The sequence below is a fragment of the Scylla paramamosain genome, chromosome 6 (genome assembly GCF_035594125.1).
Source record: "Scylla paramamosain isolate STU-SP2022 chromosome 6, ASM3559412v1, whole genome shotgun sequence".
Taxonomy (NCBI): domain Eukaryota; kingdom Metazoa; phylum Arthropoda; class Malacostraca; order Decapoda; family Portunidae; genus Scylla; species Scylla paramamosain.
Window position 1 is genome coordinate 5,180,001 of NC_087156.1, and position 20,000 is coordinate 5,200,000.

General features: G+C 43.7%; 1 long non-coding RNA gene across 2 annotated transcripts in view; it reads right to left on the minus strand.

Moving 5' to 3' along the window:
* Nucleotides 1-20,000, minus strand: part of LOC135101246 (uncharacterized) — a 155,928-nt gene that overhangs the window by 63,054 nt on the left and 72,874 nt on the right. For both annotated transcript variants that reach the window (XR_010269175.1, XR_010269174.1), the window contains exon 3: nt 9,692-9,730. This is a non-coding gene — a long non-coding RNA (uncharacterized LOC135101246). The remainder of the gene's footprint in view (nt 1-9,691; nt 9,731-20,000) is intronic.

The following is a 20,000-nucleotide window of genomic DNA, read 5'->3' on the forward strand; positions in this document are numbered from 1 at the left end:
CTCTCTCTCTAAGGTTATCTCGCGAAATGTTTCTCTCTCCCTCCCTTCCTCCCTCTCCCTCCCTCTCTCTTTCTCTCCCTCCATATGCAATTCCCTCCCTCCTTTCCTCCCAATACCTGAGAGAATATTCCTCCCGGCAGTGAATTCTGAGGGGAAAAAATAGCAAACGATATTCGGGTTGGTATTATTTGTCCTTTAAAAGACTATTCAATACTCCACAAGGTCATAATACCATACTTTATGTTGCAATATTCCAAGCGGCCCGGGAGGAGAGGGGGAGGGGGCGCGGGCCATTTGAGAGAGAGAGAGAGAGAGAGAGAGAGAGAGAGAGAGAGAGAGAGAGAGAGAGAGAGAGAGAGAGAGAGAGTTTAGTTCTAACCACTCTCTTCTCCACTGTAACTTTCACTGTTAAAGGACTGATTCTCTCTCTCTCTCTCTCTCTCTCTCTCTCTCTCTCTCTCTCTCTCTCTCTCTCTCTCTCTCTCTCTCTCTCCTACCTGTTGACTTAACTTTCACTTTTATTTTCATTTCCTCCTCCTCCTCCTTCTTTTTCTTACTGTTGTCGTCAGCTTGAATGCTTTTATAAATTTCCAGATTCCACTTCCTTCCTACGTCCTTCTTTTATTTTCTTTTTGTCCCCTCTCTTCCTCTTGTCCCTTCTTTTCTCCTTCTCTTCTTTCTCCTCCTCTTCTTCCTTCTCCTCCTCCTCCTCGTCCTCTTTCTCCTCCTCTTCCACTTCCGAAAGCAAGCTGAGAGATTGAAATCAGTCAACCACCTACTCACTCTCTCTCTCTCTCTCTCTCTCTCTCTCTCTCTCTCTCTCTCTCTCTCTCTCTCTCTCTCTCTCTCTGGAATCTCTAAAATCAGCTGATGCTCGTCCCTCTCCCTCTCTCTCTCCTTCCTGCTCCCATCCTCACACCTTCGCCCCAGGATATGTTATGTGCCTTATCTCCTCCCTCCATCGCTCCCATCTCTCCTTTCTTCCCACTCCACTTATCTCACCCTCGCGTCCATCTGCTGTTCGTATTTTTGTTTGTCTACTCATCCCCCCTTCTTACTATCTGCCTCCCTCCCTCACTCACTCACTCGTTCACTCACTCTTCCACACACTCTCTCTCTCTCTCTCTCTCTCTCTCTCTCTCTCTCTCTCTCTCTCTCTCTCTCTCTCTCTCTCTCTCTCTCTCCTCCTCGCACGAGCACCACGGGTCGCTCCGGGGAACCTATCTCATAATGAGCTAATAGGGCGCCTGCATCAGTGCCAGTGGAGGTGATAATACCGCCGGGCCGCCTGTTAAAAGCTCTCGTCGGCACCCATCCCGGCGAGTTACGAGGCGCCAGCACAGCGTCAGTGTTAATTTTAATATCTGGAAATATGTGTGGAGTAATATTGAAGCTCATACTTTCCGCGCTCAATTACCCCGGGGCATTAGTAAATTAAATCTTTGTTACTGATTTCATTTATATGTGTGTGTGTGTGTGTGTGTGTGTGTGTGTGTGTGTGTGTGTGTGTGTGTGTGTGTGTGTGTGTGTGTGTGTGTGTGTGTGTGTGTGTGTGTGTGTGTGTGTGTATGAATTTATATATGCATGTATGAGTGTATGTAAATATCTATGTAAATATGTATGTATGTCTGTATGTATGTATGTGTGTGTGTGTGTGTGTGTATGTGTGTGTTTGTATGTATGCACGCACGTATTCCTCTTCAATTTCTATCATGATCAAGTCTTTGTCCTTGTATTTCTGTCGGTCGAGCTCTCTCTCTCTCTCTCTCTCTCTCTCTCTCTCTCTCTCTCTCTCTCTCTCTCTCTCTCTCTGACGAGGTACAGTAACCGGAGGTGTGAGTCCATTAGGGGGTAAAAGTGGCTCACCATTAGCTTGTAAAAATGGGCAGGTCTTACTCTCTCTCTCTCTCTCTCTCTCTCTCTCTCTCTCTCTCTCTCTCTCTCTCTCTCTCTCTCTCTCTCTCTCTCTCTCTCTCCACTTTGGTCCACCACCTATTTGGGTGAGAATTCGCGCTCACTTATCACGATATATCCGGGAAATGGCTCTGTCTGGGCTGAGCTGAGGGGGAGGTGGCGGGGATGAGGGGGGAGGAAGAGGGAGAGAGTGTCAGGGAGTGAGTGGATGAGGGTATCAGGGAGTGAGGGGTGAGAGTGAGTGGGTGACGCTGTGAGGCTCTGCGGGGTGACAGTGAGGTGGTGAGGATGAGAGGATGAGGGTGTTGGAGTAAGGGTGAGTAAGCGAGGGGGAGTGAGGGTGAGGGAATGAGGGGGAGGGAGTGAGGGGGAGGGAGGAATGCGAGTGTGGGAGTGGTGCGGGGAGTTAGGGGAGGGGGGAAGACACGGGTTAAACTGGACAATCAATACATATAGTACTTATTATGTTCTACCAATACATATATCTATCAGTCTATCTATTTGTCTGTCTGTCATAATTATATACATTGTCACACTCACTTCCTCTCCAAAGGTTAATTTGCTCCTACTTCTTTCTCTAGGATCGCACACACACACACACACACACACACACACACACTAACAGAAATAGCACAGTTACAATCATCTCTGAAAACTATAGTCGAAATGTGTGTGTGTGTGTGTGTGTGTGTGAGTGAGAGAGAGAGAGAGAGAGAGAGAGAGAGAGAGAGAGAGAGAGAGAGAGAGAGAGAGAGAGAGAGAGAGAGAGACTGCATAACAATACACGTTAAAAATGCTGTGCTGCTCTCTCTCTCTCTCTCTCTCTCTCTCTCTCTCTCTCTCTCTCTCTCTCTCTCTCTCTCTCTCTCTCTCTCTCTGAAGGTCCTCGTCCATGTCCTCTTTCCTCCTCCTTTTCCTCCTTCATCCCAGTTGCCTCTTCCTCCTCCTCTCCCTCCTTTCCCTTTATCTTCATCCTTCCTCTCCACTTTTTTCCTCCATTCTTTCTGTCTTTTCTTCCATGTCCTTTTCTCTCCAGTATTCCCTCTGTTTCTCCTCCTCCATCTCCTCCTGTTCCTCTCCTCTTCTCTTCCTCGTGAAGACTTGTTGACTTTCCTCATATTTTCTCTCATTTACACACTCACTCACACACTCACGCACTCACACACTCACTCGCTCACTCGCTTCGCCCCGCCCCCGCTCACACGGCGAAGGCAAACGAAACAAACAAGGAGAGAGAGAGAGAGAGAGAGAGAGAGAGAGAGAGAGAGAGAGAGAGAGAGAGAGAGAGAGAGAGAGAGAGAGAGAGAGAGAGAGAGAGAGAGAGAGAGAGAGAGAGAGAGTTTGGAAGAGGAAAGAGATGAAAACAGCACTACGTAGTTATAAAGGCAGTAAAATTTATAAATATATGCAGTAATATTATGACAAACAATTAATCAATAATAATTATGCATATATATATAAATGTATACTCAAATTAAAAGGAAAGGTTTGGATGTTGGTGCGGTGTGGTGGTGTGGTGCGGTGTGATTCAGATTGTTGTAGTGTGGTGTAGCGTAATGGTGATGTGATTATGGTGAAGTGTGGTGCATATTTTGACAAGGTGTAGTGTGGTGTAGTGTGATATGGTGGTGGTGGTGGTGGTGGCAGCGCGGGGACGGTCGAGGCGCACGGTGGTTTTGCTTCAGTCTTCCCCTCCACCCATTTTTTATTTCGACGCGAGTCTTCGTTTTCTTTCACCCCTTTTTTCCTTTTCAATATTTTTCCTCCGTCGCTTTCCAGGTTTTCTTTTAAAGAGTGCCATGTTATTAGGGATGTTTTAGTCCTCCCTAAGCCCATTTTCCCTACACCGCAGCGGAGAGGAAGGAAGAAGGAGGAGGAGGAGGAGGAAACGGGAGGACAAGGATGAGAACGAGGAAGAGGAGGAGGAGGAGGAGGAGGAGGAGGGGGAAGAGGAGGAGGAGGAGAAGCAGATGACATGGACTCTTGGTAGAAAAACAAAAACAAAAAAATAGGGTTGAGGGAAGAGAGAGAGAGATAACAAGAGGGAGATGTAGATAGAAGAGAAGGAGGAGGAGGAGGAGGAGGAGGAGGAGGAGGAGGAGAAGTGAAGGAGGAAGAGAGCAATGAGGGGGAGGTGATGAGTGTTGATTCACCTTCCTCACTCTGTTTTCATGGACGCGCTGCTGCCCCCAGGCCTCACCCCACGCTGCCCTCAGCACTAGACGCCGGGTGGGCTTGAGTGGGGCGGGGTGGGGCGGGGAGAAGCTGGGAGAGGAGGAGAAGGGGAGAGGGTAATATTTGGACTGGATCAGAGTGGCTGGGAGGAACGTGTTCAATTATTTCACTCTCCCCGCTGTTCTGAGGGAGAGAGGGAGAGAGGGAGAGGGAATGGGTGTGAAAGTGAGGGGAGGGAAGGGATGAGTGAAGGGAAACGAGACTAAGGGATGGGGAGGAAGGGAGAGGAGGGGAGAGATGTACATAATATTGATCGTGTTCAATGGCATGGCACTCTCTCTCTCTCTCTCTCTCTCTCTCTCTCTCTCTCTCTCTCTCTCTCTCTCTCTCTCTCTCTCTCTCTCTCTCTCCTTTATCACCCATAACCTCCCTGCCTCCCGCGCCTCCTTCCTTCCATTCCCCTAAGCCATTTTATTTAACCATGATATAATTGGACCACTAAATCATTATACAATTAGGGGCGCCCTTTTTTTCAGAACTACTTCTACTCCACTCGCTCTCTCTCTCTGTCTCTCTCTCTCTCTCTCTCTCTCTCTCTCTCTCTCTCTCTCTCTCTCTCTCTCTCTCTCTCTCTCTCTCGTGCCTCAGGATATGAAAAGATGGGTGGAGGAAGAATAGTGGAGGAAGAGGAGGAGGAGGAGGAGGAGGAGGAGGAGGAGGAGGAGGAGGAGGAGGCAGCCGTCACAGTGTTTGTTTGTATATTCTGAAAGACGAAAAATTTCTTTATTTTTTTCCTGGGGCGGGAAGAGCTGTTTGTGCAGACCTGGGACAGAGAGAGAGAGAGAGAGAGAGAGAGAGAGAGAGAGAGAGAGAGAGAGAGAGAGAGAGAGAGAGAGAGAGAGAGAGAGAGAGAGAGAGAGAGAGAGAGAGAGAGAGAGTTAAGACGTGAAAGACAAGTAGAAAAGAAGGATTTTATCAAGTTCTTTCTTTCAACCCTTTAATTTGCGTTGAACTTGTACCAGTGTGTGCGAATTTAATTTTGCACCTTTTCCCTTCTTTTATCTGATATCCATTTTCTTTTACCATATATTCTTTTTTTATTATTTTTTTTTCAATAGCCCAGATTATAACCGTGCACTGTCACTGATTCACAAGGGAACTTATGTATCAAGATTACCTTTCACTCTATATTTAGGCTGCCATACTTATGAATCCTCGTTGTACCTTTCGTTTTCTCTTGTGTCTCCTCGCTTTTTTTTACTAGGAAATACTACTGAGAGTCACTAAGCTGTATATATCAGGACTCTCATATTTATTAATACTCGTTCTACTTTTGTGTTCCATTGTGTCTCCTCTCTTTTACTAACAAATACGAATAAGAGACACAAGGTTACGTACATCAAAGCTGCCATATCTATTTCTTCCTTTGTGTTCTTTTGTGTCCTTACTCCTGTTTTCTTTTTTACTATTAATACGACTGAGAGACTAAGTTCCTTATACCAAGGCAGCCATATCTATTAATACTCGTTCTACCTTTGTGTCCTCTTGTGTCTTTACTCCTTTTTATTTACTTGCAAGAGACACAAAGTTGCAAGACTCGGTTCACCCAGACAAGGACAGATTAATCCCTCAACAAGACCCGCGTGAAATTGCAGAGTGAGAGGAGATAAAACACGTCCCATTTAATATAAAGAAATGACAACTTCTTCTTTCACCTCCGGACCATAAAACAATAGCGCTTCCTTAAAAACGCTAAAGTGGAGCTAAAAAGCGAGTATACAAAGCATTCGCGACCCCTCTTTGTTCCTGCAATGAGAAACGTTGATTTTTCCCTTAAATGAAACGCACCACGAAGTAAAGAGGAGGAAACGTATTTTTTTTTTCTTCGTTTTTTAATAGCAGATACAAAGTTCCCTGTAGAATGAAGACAAAATGGTGTTTAGAATATCCAGTACATGCTCGCTTGCTATTTTAATATAACAAGAAACAAAGTTCTGCTACGAATAATGACAAAATGATAGAATATTCAGTGCATGTTGACCTGCTCATTTATATATATATACAAAATACAAAGTTCCCTGAAGAATAATGACAAAATGATGCTTAGAATATTCAGTACATGCTGGTCTGCTCATCTTTTGTCGAGAATATTACGAAATTCGAAACTCCGCTAGAGACTCCGTGAACAATGAATCCTTCTTTTCCACCGTGCTCGCAAAATCAGGCTTGCTTACCGTTTTTTTTTTTTTTTATCATTCACTACCATACACAAAGTAACAACATATCAGATTTCCTTACTTTTCTTTTTTGCCAATTACGTACAAAAGAGTAAAAATATATGAATAAAAAATATCATTACAACTCCAATTTCAATGTTATAGTACGAGTATGTTAGAATGGTTACAAAATCGCTCAGCATAGTGCCCCTTTAAAACCTGCTGCTTGAAACGAAAGAAAACGGAATTCAAGTCGTCTTCATTCGATCCACGGAAGGAACGCACGTCTTATTATGATTTCTTTTATTCTTTATATCCTACTTTTAGCAATTTCTACTCTCTCTCTCTCTCTCTCTCTCTCTCTCTCTCTCTCTCTCTCTCTCTCTCTCTCTCTCTCACATATTCGTACTTTTCCCGTGTTACACTTTTTAATAATCCTCCTCCTTCTCCTCCTCCTCCTCCTCCTCAGTTTTGGGGTCATGGTTCTCCACTTTAATCTCCTGACGTGCATTTCTTCTCCCCCGTGTTAAGTATTCAGAGTTCCCTACTTGTTTCTTTCCCTCTGATCCTCTTTCCCTCCCTCCCTCGCCGCTGCGTTTTTCTTTTAACGACACAAATGATCTTGTTTCTCTCTCTGCTTCCGTCCTTATCTTCCCCTGATATCTCACCACCTGCCATATCTTTCAGCCTTTATTTTTCGTCTTATTCCTCCTCCTCCTCCTCCTCTTCCTCCTCCTCTCTCCTTCTCTTCTTCCACCTCGTCCTCCTCTTCCTACCACTTCCTCTTCCCGTTCTCATCACGAGAGTGGGGGTGCGTCAAACCTCCCCCATTTTCTCTCACACAAAAGCTTGTGAGTGCCACCCTTCTCCTCCTCCTCCCCCTCAGACTACTCCTCTTTCCCCTCCTCCTCCTCCTCCTTCCTCCCTCCCTCCTCCTCCTCTCCCGTCTATCCAAGATGGCCTTCTTCTCAATGGAAGAAAAAAAGTGAAAGGAAAAAAATAAAGTTCAAAATATTTCAGCGTTTTGTGAACACTTGAGATTTCTCGTGTTTGGTGGATCGCTGAGGAGGAAGTGGAGGAGGTGGAGGAGGAGGGTTGGTGGAGGGAAAGCGACGCAGGAGGAAAGGAAGCGGAGGAAGGGAGGAAGGTTTTAAGAGGAAGAGAAAGCGAGTGGAATGCCAGAGGTAAGAGGAGAGAAAGACGACGACGAGAGAGAGAGAGAGAGAGAGAGAGAGAGAGAGAGAGAGAGAGAGAGAGAGAGAGAGAGAGAGAGAGAGAGAGAGAGAGAGAGAGAGAGAGAGAGAGAGAGAGAAAGGTAAGGAAAATGGAGAGTGTAAACCAAGATGCAGTGACAATAGAAAAAAAAGAAGGCAAATACAATACACTCAAGTGGAACTCCATCGGTTTTTATTAAGCTATTTAGCATCGCAGGAGGAGGACGAGCTCGCTGCTTCACTACTTCATTATCTGCTCTCTTTCAGGTCTCGAGGGAGTAATGCTGGGTGGTGATGGTGGTGGTGCGTGTAGTGCTGGTGGTAGTGGTGGTGGTGGTGGTGGTGGGATAGGCAATGAAGGAAGGAGCTGGTGTAATTTCTCTGCTTCTTAAAAATGTATTCTCTTTTCACTCCGCACTTCCTCCGGTCTTCCACCACCACCACCACCAGCACAGCCTCTCAGCACCCACTCAGCACTCACTAAAGCCATTACTTCACCACCCGCTCATCCACTCGGCCACTTAGCAAGCCACTAAGCCAGTCATCTCTACTATCCGCTCAGAAACTTAGCAACTCAGCCAGCCAACCAGCCAGCACTTCACTCAGCCACTCAACCTCCAAGCCAGCCAGCCATCCAGCCATTCAAGACCCTCGGCCAGACAGCAGACATATCCTAAACACGTTTCCTTATCATTTCTTTAATCCAGTTTTCATCACCACTGGACGGAGAACTGATAAGGGCCTGTGAGGGAAAGCGCCCCACTGAAGACTTCACAGACCTCACCTCAAGACAACAAGGGCAAGAAGACTCAGACAGGAGCAGAAAGGAAGACAAATGCCCTAGGGGAGAGAGGAAAACCTTAACCGTGTGTGTTTCTGTGTGTGTGCAGGAATGTTTATGTCAATCTCGTTGTTTTACTGGTTATTTAGAGACAAAAAATGTACGGTGCAAAATAGAGTTTCCATTGTGTTAAGATTATACTAATACGTGTATTTATTGATATTGGTGCATATGTATGTTTTATTGCAATGGATTTTTTTTTTTTGTGTGTGTGTGTAATATGTAACATTATTGTATATGTATGATGTGTTCTTGTATATCCTATCGTGTGTGTATGTAGTGGTGGTGGTATTTTTAAAACTACTATCACAACCATTACTACCACACACCCGTCACCCACACACACACTACTACTACTGCTACTACTGTTACTCTTACCACTACCAATCCTTCAAAACAACACCAGCAAAACAACACCATCCCTGCAACAACACCATGCACAAACACACCACCACATCCCTCCACCCTTAAACAGAGAGAGAAAAAAAATCAAGCACAACACTACACACACACACACACACACACACACACACACACACACACACACACACACACACACACACACACACACACATAACCGGTTTCCCAACACGAACGAAAACTGCTACTTGTTTGAATTTAATAACAAGTGGAATCTAAACCACGGCGACCACCTCCACCTTTCCCTCCACCCGTCCACCCATCCTCTATGTTTTCCACTCCACCCAGCCAGCCACCACCACTCCCTCCACCCCCGCCACCACCACCGTCCCCCACAGCCCCCTCATGCATGCCAATTAGCACCATGCATATTCCACAACTCAAAACAGTCCTCGATGGAATATTAATTATGGGCTAATAGTTAATTACTCTACACCAACCTCCGTCACTGCCCGCGACGAGGCCAATGAATAAATAAATAAAATGCCACGCTGTAAGGTTAGATTATGAGAGAGAGAGAGAGAGAGAGAGAGAGAGAGAGAGAGAGAGAGAGAGAGAGAGAGAGAGAGAGAGAGAGAGAGAGAGAGAGAGAGAGAGAGAGAGAGAGAGAGAGTTTATGTGTGAATTCGACTGATATTTCCGTTGTTCATTGCGATAATTAATTTTGCATGAATTAAAACTATTAACAAAACATATGGTTGAGAACTATTAATAAAAATCATCGATACGAATTTGTAACACCAATGAAATAGAACTTAAGTGCGCAAATACATTAGGCACCACATATAAAGCAGAGAGAGAGAGAGAGAGAGAGAGAGAGAGAGAGAGAGAGAGAGAGAGAGAGAGAGAGAGAGAGAGAGAGAGAGAGAGTGTAGGGTCAAGATTTTACCTCACCTGTGCACCTCACTAACCTACTGACGGACAGGTGTGTACAGGTGCGCGGCCCTCACCTGTGAAGAGAGGGAGAGTAAATAAAGGTTAATTTGCATCACAGGTAAACAGGTAAGAGCATGACTTCCTCTCACGCACGCACGCACACACACACACACACACACACACACACACACACACACACACACACACACACACACACACACACACACACAATACTGAGTAGAATTAGGTCCTGTTATCGTCAGTGGCCAGAATTTAACACCTGGATAATTTGTGAGTGCATGCAAATGAGGTTGTTGTGTCGTAATTATTCAGGCTTGTTCCAAATCTTTTCATCGTCCACTGAAGATAAGATATGGCCGCTGCTAATGCCCGTGTGTGTGTGTGTGTGTGTGTGTGTGTGTGTGTGTGTGTGTGTGTGTGTGTGTGTGTGTGTGTGTGTGTGTGTGTGTGTGTGTGTGTGTGTGTGTGTGTGTGTGTGTGGCCTTTGTTATGAATTTAGTCGACATATTAAAGTTTTTTTTTTCATTTACTTTTTTTTTCATTCATTCATACATATTAATAACAAAGTCTATTTAAAGGAATGTTACTTTGTCTGAGTTCAATGGTAACTTACATGAAATTTACACACACACACACACACACACACACACACACACACACACACACACACACACACACATCTCAGCGTCCTGTACATATTAGTGTATATACAGCATCATGAACGCTATTGTCCCATGTATTACTCTCCTTCTGTGTATAAATCAGTACCATATTGTTGTATACATTTTAAATACACATTTTATACAACTTTGCCTCCCCCACCCACACCCCTACCCCCCCACCACAGCATGCCTGACATCCGGACTCATTACGCACACCTGCCTGGAAATGGGGGGCGAGTGGGGACAAGTGGGGGGCGAGTGGGGGGACGAGGGGGCTACTCTCCCTCCGTTCCGACTCATGATTTGCATGTGATTAAAAAACAAACAAACAAATATACAAAAAAACAGGAAGGCAAACTGGCCTGAGGTATTCGGCGGGGAGCTAAAAGAGAACTTTGATTAAATGCTGCCTGTGTGTGTGTGTGTGTGTGTGTGTGTGTGTGTGTGTGTATGTGTGCGTGTTGCTTGTGTTGCCTCAAAGTCGAGCTGGGAAACAAACGAAGCTCTTTGCCAGTTAGGTGTTTGTGTTGCTTGATTGTTGAAGTGAGTGTTACCGACCTCACCTCACTCTCCCCACCCCACCTCACCCCACCTCACCTGCCTGGCCACTCACCACTCACCCACCCACCCACCCACTCACTCACTCACTCTAATCATCCACCTCCCTAACAAAACCTAAACTCCACCCAAATCCTTTAATTTCCACTCAACGAAGAAGAATAAATTAATAAAAAGAAATATATCCCGTTCTTCTGCCTACTCTTCCCTTGCTCCGTAATAAAGAAATGGTGATTAGTGGCAATGGTCACTGAGTATCTGCTACTTTTCCTTACCCACTTTTCAGTTTGTGTGTGTGTGTGTGTGTGTGTGTGTGTGTGTGTGTGTGTGTGTGTGTGTGTGTGTGTGTGTGTGTGTGTGTGTGTGCAAGTAGGCAGGGGAGATGAGGAGAAAAAACTAATATTTTCTCTATTATTCTTGTTTTTATGCTTTTAAAGTAAAGTTAACACATTCATCCATTTATATTCCTTCCTATGTATGTATGTAAATCACTGAACACACACACACACACACACACACACACACACACACACACACACACACACACACACACAACGGTCTTACGGGCATTGTGTGGTCACTGTGTTACTTCAACGTGCGACTCTAACCATGCGAGTGAGTGAGTGAGTGAGGGAGAGGGAGAGGGAGAGGGGCAGGGGCAGGGGAAGGAGGGAGAGTAAGGGATGTGGGTGATGAAATATTAGAGCACTCGGCATACAGATGAGGGAGTGCATGTGCTGCCTCAATATTGGGGTGTACAATATTGTGTGCTGCTACCAATAAAACACGGGCACACCACTGAATCTCTCTCTCTCTCTCTCTCTCTCTCTCTCTCTCTCTCTCTCTCTCTCTCTCTCTCTCTAGGCATCTAATCTTCTCTCATCTTTCATATTACTCCCAATTCTCATCAACACCTCACCAATCTCTCCTTCCACACGTCTTTTCTCATTTTCTTTATCTCTCTCTCTCTCTCTCTTGCCTACCGTATCCATTCTCTCCTCCTCCTCCTCCTCCTCCTCCTCCCCTTCTCTCTCCCTCTCACACTCCTTCATACAGGTTTCCACGCTCTCCCAATCTCTCCTCTCCCTCACAATCATCCATCACTCATCTCCTACCTTTCCTCCTCTCCCCTCCTCTCACCTCCCTCCCTCCCTTCCCCCTGTCTTACATCTATCCTCCTACACTCTCCTGTAATTCCTCCTCCTCTTCCTCCTCCTCCTCCTCCTCCTCCTCCTGCTGTTCCTCCTTCACCCCTTTCCTGTTCCCTTGCAGCATAAAGGTGTTGCTATAATTATCGTCCCTATCTGGTTCCCTGATTCTCATAAGGATTGGTTCACTCTCGCTCGATACACGTCCCTATCTCTCTCTCTCTCTCTCTCTCTCTCTCTCTCTCTCTCTCTCTCTCTCTCTCTCTCTCTCTCTTTCTGGGTGGAAAAAAGAGAATCACCATTTCCTTTCATCCACTAATATTCCATCTGCTATTTTTCAATTTATCCCCATCCATTTTCTTTCCTTTCTCTCTCTCTCTCTCTCTCTCTCTCTCTCTCTCTCTCTCTCTCTCTCTCTCTCTCTCTCTCTCTCTCTCTCTCGTTCGGAAAGTTGGCTGGAGCAGTATATTTGATTAGCCGGAGCAAAGTCCACTTGAGTTCAGCCAATGAGCGACAAGCGTCAGGCGACCTCTGCTCTTCCATTGGTCACAAGACACCCAGCGTTGTCTACAAATGGCTTTCTTATTGGTGGCTTAATTACGGTGGCGGATATGTGACCATCTTTTTCTAGTATATATTATGTATAACTGGGAAGTGAAATGAATGTAATTAAGTCACCTGAGTACTCTGTTTACCTTGGCCTCATTATCCTTTCAGTTTTTGTAAATAATTGAAGAGTTACGTGGGAGTCACTCTGCCTAGGGGAGGCGAGTCGGTGCATGTGATTGGCTGATGCACCCCCGAGCTCCCGCCACGGACCAATGGGGAGGGAGCTTTTGTACTTCGGTGGCCGCCGCGAGGAGACACGAGACGAAGACCAAGGCGAGGGAGGAGGAACAAAGGAAATGGGTTGCTAATAAAGTACACGTATTCATATTTGTTTTCATGGCCCTAAAATGACTCGGGGCGAAAACAGAGAGAGAAAAAAAAAAAACAGAAGGGAAGGGAAGGGAAGGAAGGAACAGTGCGAGGGAGGGAGGGAATGAAGGAAGGGATAGAAGGTTTAGGAAAGGAGGGAGGGAAAAATCTTTAAGGGGTAAGAAAGGGAAGAAATGTGTGTTGATATGAAGCTAGGGAAGAGTGGGGGAGAGGAGAAAAAGAATGAGCTATGAGAGGGGGAGAGGGAATGAAGAGAGGGAGATGACCAGACAGACACAAGAGGAGGAGGAGGAGGAGGAGGAGGTTTGGCAGACAGGATAGAAGAGAATAAGGGATAAGGAAAAGAGGATGAGAAGAGGAAGAGGAAGAGAAGGAGAAAGCGGAAGAGGAGGAAGTGTCTGCATAAATATACACGAGAAAGGAAATGAAGGAGAGAAACATAAAATAAATGAGAGGATAGGAAGGTAAAACAAGGAGGTAGGAGAGAGCCAAGAATAGAATTACGAGTTGAACGGGGAATAGGGAGGAAGCGATAATAATAGGAAGGAGGGATGGGAATGAGAATGAAGGGATGGAGGGAGGAGAGGAAAAATAAAGAACGAAAGGGATGGGAGGAAAACAGAAAGTAGAGAGTGGCGAGAGGAGGGGGAAAAAAAAAAAAGAAGGGGAAGACACAAAAGGAGAGGAAAGTTGGAAGATAGGCAGGTGGGGGGCAGAAGGGAAGAATAGAAGATATGGGAGGAAAGGAAGGAGGAATAGAAGTATGAGAGGGGAGGTAGGGAAGGAGGAAGGGAAGAAAGAAGGAAAGTATGAGGGAAGGAAAAAAGAAGGAAAGAATAGGTCATCGCGAGAGAGAGAGAGAGAGAGAGAGAGAGAGAGAGAGAGAGAGAGAGAGAGAGGGAGAGAGAGAGAGAGAGAGAGAGAGAGAGAGAGAGAGAGAGGAGAGAGAAAATAATGAAAATAATTACATGATGATGACGATAGTGATGGAAATAATAAAAACAATAATTATGATTAAAAAAAAAAAATATAACAAAAACAATGACGACAATAATGACAACAGCAACAGCAACAATAAATAACAGCCATACAAATCAATCAATCGCACTGTACATAAATCAATCACCTCTCAGTTTTAATGACACACACACACACACACACACACACACACACACACACACACACACACACACACACACACACGAAAAAAAAAAAAACATATATTTCTTGCAGTCAACCCTCTTTTTTTTTCAACCCTCCATTATCCTCCGCCACTTTTTATGCAGATGAAACACATTCCTCCCGACGCAGAAAAAGGAGGAAAAAACAACAAAAACTTGAAGAAAATAGTGTTCGATTAAAAAATAGCAGGTGTGTTTCCTTAATTTCTTCCAGGGAATCTTAAAAGTACGATCCAGACTCTCTCTCTCCTCTCTCTCTCTCTCTCTCTCTCTCTCTCTCTCTCTCTCTCTCTCTCTCTCTCTCTCTCTCTCTCTCTCTCTCTCCAATACTATACTATACCCAGTCCTTACAAACTATCTTAAGCAATGGAAAGTTGTGTTTTTTTCCCTATACCTGAAATGCCTGTAGACCTACTTATAACTATAAATATTCAAATATCCCTAATTGTAAGAGGTACATGCGTGAGATGGCAGAGGAATAAAGTGTTCATCCTAATATAATAAATCCAGACATCCCGTGGCGACCAGATGCTGAGGTTGGTTCAATAAAGTTGCCAGGTTCGAATCCCATGTCAGAAGATACCTCCTGTGTTGTGGGCATTCTATTTTCATGTCATGTGCTTCTTAAACTCTGGAACTTCCTGCATGCTTCTATATTTTTCCGTTCCGATGACTTGAACTCTTTCAAGAGGGAGGTATCTGGACACCTCCCACATTTTTGGATAATCCTCTTTGTTTTTTCGAGACTGGCACCTCAGTAGATATCTTTTTATTCCATTTTCTTGCCCCAGGCCAATGACCGTCTTACATGAAAAGTCAGCATTACAGAGTGTCTGTGTTGACCCCTATACAGTTGTGGTCGTGCTTTGCTACATTAAGAACATAAGAACATAAGGGAAGCTGTAAGGAGCCGTCAGGTCTACACGTGGCAGTCCCTGTAACATTCATAACATAAAAATGGTTTTACTTAAGCACACATGAATATGTCAGATTTTTTTTTTCTTGTTTTCTAAGCTGCAAATCTATATATGAAATTGCAGTATGAAAAATTGCATCTTAAAACTGTAAGTGATATTAGAAAGACCGTCTAGCAATGAAAGAGTCAGGCTTCCCTCACCACCACTGCAGGAGGCATTAGTCCTGTAATAGATTTTTTTTTTTTTTTTTTTATGCAAGAGCAACTCTGGCCGAGGGCAACAGAAAGAGGGAAAAATTACCCGCTAAATATTCCAGTCCCTGTCGAGGGCTGAACGAATGCAAATCTAGTATTACACGGAGATACCTTGAAACCTCCCTATGGAAAGTGTTTAAGTCATAGGCAAAAGAAAATACTGAGGCAGGCAGGGAGTTCCAGACTTTACCAATAAAAGGGATAAAAGACTGAAAATAGTGGTTAACTCTTGCATTAGTGAGGTGGACAGAATGTGGTGAAAGTGGAAAGTGTTGAGGAGCGGGGCGGCGGAGGAGGGGAGAAGCAGGCAGTTAGCAAGAGCAGAAGAGCAGTGAACGTAAACAGGAAGGTGATGATGATGAAGATGACGATGATGACAATGATGGTGATGATGATGATAATATTACTGACGATGATGATGATGATGATACTGATGATAATATTAGTGACGATGATGATGAGATAATGATGATGACGATATTAATAATGATAATATTATTGACTATGATGATGATGATGATGATATTAATGATGATGATATTAATAAAGATGATACTGATGATGGTGATAATAATAATGACAATAATGATGATGATGATTATGATGATGGTGACGGTGATGACGCCCACGATGGTAGTGCAGAATGATGCCAAAGACGCCATTACTAAAAGACGGGCGTCCAGCGTGCAGCTACATCACCGCGCTTCCAGGCTGATAATGATTGGAAAAAAAGTACTTGTTCTTGGACGAGTCAATGGTGATTTATTCTCAAAGGGACTTTTAAATGATGTTGTAAATATGCAGATATAACTTTAACGGAAATGATATGAAATGGTGTGTCCTTCAGCAGTCAAACTATAAAAAGGGATCATCTATGCCATGAAATCTATCGGAAATCGCTTGATAAGGATAAACAGTTACATAAGAACATAAGAAAATAAGGGAAGCTGCAAGAAACCATTAGGCCTAAACATGGCAGCCCCTGTACACTATGCTATTTCTATCTATCCTTGCCATTCATACATGTGCTTAATTTTCTTTTAAAGCTCCTTAATGACTCAGCACTAACAGCCTCATTACTGAAATAGCACTGGTGCTTGTTCTTTCTTGATGTTCTAGAATGACTGCTGACGACCGTGGGGGAAAGGAACATCGTAATAAAGCAAGGGACTGATATTAAACAGGCAGCCATAATCCTTTAGTGCAGCAACAGTGTGGAGCAGCACAAAACCTTGTCAAAACATTTATAAATATATTTATAAGCTGATCACTTTCGCTACCAGATTCAGATGCATGGAAGGTTATTAGAGATATTATTCGCACTCATATTAATAAACATAATATGACTGACCAAATAAGTAACAGAGCAGAAATATACTTTTAATGGATTCGTTGAGGAAATGTAGAGGCGTTCACAGTAACAACGTGAGTTACATTCAGTCAGTCTTCATCCTCAACACAAAATTTTTCTGTTTAATTCGGATCTGCATACACGAATACAGTTTGTTACCTATTGTGTCAAATGAAACAACCTATCTTGGCTCACACGACACGCATCAAGTTTCCTCGAAAAAATCATCGCCATGTCAACGTTTCATCAGAGCCACCCTAGTGACTGGGAAGGTTCCTAAGGGGTGGAGGCAAGGACTGGTCATCTTTGTCTATAGTAATATGACCAATAATTGTGCAAATGATACAAGATTCAAGTCGTTGAGATCATCATATCTTCATAATATTTCATAGCACTGTTAGTAATCACCTTTCATGTCTAAATTCTAGCAATATTTTCAAAAGATAACTTTCACTATCCATATTATTCAGAATTTAACAGATTAAGTTCAGATTCAGTCCTCGACTAAAATCATTCACCAACTCAGACTTTCCTGTTACCACGGATAAAGGGTGAGGTAATACTCGTATTGACCACAAAAATGTATATGCTAATCTTGTTTTAATAAGATCTAATAATTATAACTCACAGAATTCTCTTCAATTAATGTGCTTCTGCAGTACTGATGACTTGGTTGTGCACTTATCAATGAGTAAGCAAAATAAAGGTTTTTAAGCAACAATTTCTCTAAAGTGGACGTACCTCTGATGTTTTGCCTCCGCTAATTGGTGCGACCTAGGGAGGTATCATTCTCATTTTCCATGGAATGAGTGCTGCTTCCATGGAGGCGTTCATTCCTCACTTTTTCTTTTGCCATAAATCTTCGAAACCTTGGCTTAACTCGGCCTGTTTTCGTGTCATACATGAGAGAGGCGACCTACAAACGGTTATCCCAGTTTTCCATCTGTAGATACTCATGCGTTTTGCATTTCTACCCCAAATCATAACAAGACTGTTCTCCAACTAGCCAAAAATTAAATCACCAATGGAAAATGTCAAACTCTTTCAAGATCTAACTCCCCTCGTGACTTCTGCCACCTCACCAAAAATATCCCCAATAACTTTTCTTCTCCATGATTTCCTCCTTTATCTCAAGCTGATGGCACCACTGCCATCTCATCTATCTCTGAAGCTGAAATCTTCAATCAGACCTTTGCTAAACCTCAACTCTGGATGATTCAGGGCTTGTTCCTCCCTCTCCTCCACCGTCAACTATTTGTTCGTAGCTGTTCCTCCGTGCTAACACCTTGCCTAGTAAACTCTTTCAACTCTGTCAATATCTACCTTTCCTTCCTACTGGAAGTTTGCTTACATTCAGTCTATTACTAAAAAGGGTGACCGCTCTAGGCCTAATCCCTTCAAACTACCGCCCTAAAGCTTTGATTTCCTCTCTTCCTATTTCTGAAGTATGCATCGGTCCAAAACAGGAAGATTGTTAAGCATCTATCATTTCACATTTTTATCTCATCACCAGTAAATGTTCCGTCGTGGCCGCTCTACTAATGATCTGGTTTTCCTTATCGAGTCTTGGTCATCCCCTTCTAGGAACTTTCGTTCGCTGTTGCCTTAAATAGCCTTAAATAGCTAACTGATCTCCTGAACTTGTTTATTACGTGCCTCTCCCATTCCGTGGCCTCGCTACACAAAACTTTCTACTTTCTCTCACCCCATATTTTATCCACCTTCTTAATGCAAAAAGTGAACCAGTATTCTCAAGTCATTCATCCCTTTTACTGGTAAACTCTGGGTCTTCCTGCTTCCTTCTGTATCTTTCCCTTCCTTTGACTTGAACTGTTTCAAGAGAAAGACTTCAAGACACTTGTGATTTCAGATATTCCTTTTAACTGGCTTCCTTAGGGACTGATATCCTCAGTAGGACTTTTTCTACATTTTTTTCCTTGTGTGTGTGTGTGTGTGTGTGTGTGTGTGTGTGTGTGTGTGTGTGTGTGTGTGTGTGTGTGTGTGTGTGTGTGTGTGTGTGTGTATGTGTGTGTGTGTGTTTTCTTGTGTGTGTTTGTGTGTGTGTGTGTGTGTGTGTGTGTGTGTGTGTGTGTGTGTGTGTGTGTGTGTGTGTGTGTGTGTGTGTGTGTATGGTCCTTGGCCTGCGTCCCTCTTACATACAACAAGGACAAAACATAATGGGATTTCTTAAGATCATTCTCTTTGTCCAGTTTTGTTTTGTATGTTAAATGAAAAACTCTGCTTCTGCCAGCTGGTTGATGCTGCAGTGTACAGATGTCACTCAGTTTTAATACACAAAAAACGTCAATAATTTTCACCGCTTATTAAAGACACAGACGCATCTTTCGTTACGTATAAGCAATTAAACCACATATTAACTCAATACAATTCTATGATATATATATAATTTCCAGGCAAAGTTCCAGAGTATCCCCGCGAAGATGAAAGACTGGTGACACCCGTTAACTTTTGCATTACAACGTTTTGCAGAATATGGATGAGATTAAGAAGGAAATCGTGAGCAGCAAGGAGGGGAAACAGAGGCAGGCACGCAGTTAGGAAGTTAAGAAAAAAAAATAAAAGTAAGCAGAGAAATAACGATACAAGACAACAAGAGATACAACACTGGGGCGAAGTGTAACACATTAAAGACAGTTAAAGGAAAATCGATGATAAGGAAAAAAAAAAAAAAACATCATATATGGAAACTATATTAAAGGAAAAAAGGGTGAACATAGGAGAGTATAGAATTAGCACTTGACCAGAAGAAGAAAAATAGTGCGAACGATCCACAACACCTAATTAATGCAGATGGTTAGCAAGGAGATTTCCGGGTGAGATTTTATAAGGAACAAGCCAATTATGTTCAGTGCAGACGAGGACAAGCCGCGTGTCACTGAGGAGAAGGTGTGTGTGTGTGTGTGTGTGTGTGTGTGTGTGTGTGTGTGTGTGTGTGTGTGTGTGTGTGTGTGTGTGTGTGTGTGTGTGTGTGTGTGTGTGTGTGTGTGTCTGCATTAATGTATGCATATATGTATGTATGTAATGTATGTATGTATGTATGTAGTCTCTCTCTCTCTCTCTCTCTCTCTCTCTCTTCTCTCTCTCTCTCTCTCTCCTCTCTCTCCTCTCTCTCTCTCTCTCTCTCTCTCCCAAAGCACAATATAAAATAAGGAAAGAAAGAGGCAAATTCACGAGAGAGAGAGAGAGAGAGAGAGAGAGAGAGAGAGAGAGAGAGAGAGAGAGAGAGAGAGAGAGAGAGAGAGAGAGAGAGAGAGAGAGAGAGAGAGAGAGAGAGAGAGAGAGAGAGAGAGAG